Source organism: Penaeus monodon, chromosome 17 (assembly GCF_015228065.2).
Source record: "Penaeus monodon isolate SGIC_2016 chromosome 17, NSTDA_Pmon_1, whole genome shotgun sequence".
NCBI classification, from domain to species: Eukaryota; Metazoa; Arthropoda; class Malacostraca; order Decapoda; family Penaeidae; genus Penaeus; species Penaeus monodon.
This window is the reverse complement of record NC_051402.1, coordinates 38,633,514-38,636,013: the sequence shown is the minus strand read 5'-3', so window position 1 is coordinate 38,636,013 and position 2,500 is coordinate 38,633,514. Positions and strand designations below refer to the sequence as shown.

Genomic DNA, 2,500 nt, shown 5'->3' with positions numbered 1-2,500 from the left:
CACACACACACACACACACACACACACACACACACACATACACACACACACACAGCGCATCCCTTTTGTATGTGTGTATATATATGTGTGTGTGTATGTGTGTTTAGTGAGTTATTGGTCTGTTGATTGCATATTCTCTTTCTCCTCTTTTTCTCTTGTTGCGAAATCCTCTTCACTCTCTCCTTTCCTCACCTTTTTAGGTCTTTATTCTGATTTGTTCGGTTGAATTACCTTCTATCCCTCCATCTCTTTCTGTTTATTCTCTCTCTCTCTCTCTCTCTCTCTCTTTCTCTCTCTCTCTCTCTCTCGCTCTCTTTTCTTCTTCTTTTCTCTCTCTTCTCTCTCCTCCTCTCTTCCTTCCTCTTACTCCTCTCTTCTCCTCTCTCTCTCTCTCTCTCCCTCTCTCTTCGCTCTCTCTCTTTCTCTCTCTCTCTCCGTAAATATATATATATATATATATATATATATATATATATATATATATATAATATATATATATCTATATATATTATATATCATTATTTACACACCCCACACACACACCACCACACACTACACTCATGCCTGCACACGCCCCACGCACGGACGCCCTACACCCCATACCCCACACACCCAAAACAACACATGTACGCACACGCGCACGCACGAACGCACGCCCCGCACGCCGCACGCACACACACACACACCACACACACACCACCACACACAACACACAACACACACATATTTATATAAAATATATATTATTATTATATAATATTAATATTATATTATATATGTTATATTATATATATATCTGTGTGTGTGTGTGTGTACGCACACGCACGGACGCATACACACATACGCACACACAACACACATACATGTACGCACACGCGCACGCCCCCGAACGCACGCACGCACGCCCCGCAACGCACGCACCACGCACGCCCACACCACACCACCACACACACACCACACACACACACACACACACACACACACACACATATGTATATATATTTTATATTATTATATATTCATTTATTATATATATGTTTTAATATATATATATATATATATATTATATTTATTATATATATATATATATCTGTGTGTTGTGTGTTGTGTGTTTTTACATATATATAGGTATACATATGCATATGCATATATATATATATATAATATTATATATATATATAGATATATATATATACATATATATATATGCATTTATGTATATATACATTCACACAGATACATATATCTATTATTCTCTCTCTAACCTACTTCGAAATATAAATGCACCAGAAAACGCTCGCGAAGACCTCGTGTTCGAAACCTGAAGCGAGGGTTCAACAACGACGCAAAAGGAAGCAACACAGAAATAATTGACATATGAGACAAAGACGCATACCGACTGTCCGGCAAAGCATAAATAATGGTTGTTCATTTAGCCAGCCATACAACGATACCCTTTGAACTGGCGGGACTTTGCTTCGTCCCATATCACTCTCTGATCTGCAGAAGCTTATCGAATCACAAAAGAACCTGTCGATCGTCCCGCTGATAAGAGATAGAAGCGGATAAATTTAGAGATATATTTTTTTTGGCTTTGTCTCTTTCTTTGAAATCTTGAAAGGCCGACTGTGGAGGTTCTGGCCGCGGCGAAAAGCGTTTCAAAGAAAACGATGATTGCACGAGGGGTAACTATGACAGGCAGCATCCGCGTCGGCTCCACGACTGTATTAGGACGAATGCAGGATGGTACCATGACAAGAATTGAGGCAGACAAGCGCAAATGATCAATGACTCCCTGTTTGCGATTCGCTATAGATGTGTTTATTAAGAAACAGAGATTTCGAATTACACAATAAGACGCTGGAGTGAGCTAAAGAGAAGGGTTACATTGTCCCGCTGGTGGACAAAAGCACGAGTTAGAAAAAGAAAGCAAGAGAAAGAAAAGGAAAAGAAAACATATGACAAGACAAAAAAAGAAGTGATAATAGCTATAACCATGTCCGCAATCCCCCCCCCCCCCCCGCGAAAAGTGTTGCCATACAAGGATCACAATTGTGTTTGCGAAAATATGGGAGGAAGATAGGGAAGGAACAGGAGAAGAAAACGAATGATAATTAGGATAACAAAGATTACGCTAATAACAAGAAGAAGGAATAAAAAGAAGAAAGAGGAATGAGGCGAAAGAGGAGAAAGTGAATGAAGAGGAAGAGGAAGAGGAGGAGGAAGAGGAAGAAGGAGGAAAATCCTGAAGAAGCCGATGCAAAGAAGAGGAGAAAATGTGATGGAGGATAACAAGGAGAGAGCGTAAGGGGAAGAACCATCAGGGAGGAAAGAGAGGGAAAAATGTTTAAAAGGGAGAGAGAGGAAAGTGAGATGAGGAAAAAGAGACGGAAGACGAAGGAGATGAGAGAGGAACGAGAGGATAGGGAGGACGAAGAAGGGGGGGAGGGGGAGAGGGGAGAGGGAAGCTGGTCCCGTTAATTTTGATGAGCGATTCGAC

At 40.6% G+C, this 2,500-nt stretch overlaps 1 protein-coding gene across 1 annotated transcript in view; it reads right to left on the bottom strand.

The window, feature by feature from the left end:
* Nucleotides 1–2,500, bottom strand: part of LOC119583736 — an 11,273-nt gene that overhangs the window by 3,085 nt on the left and 5,688 nt on the right. The gene's annotated exons all lie outside the window — the stretch shown is intronic.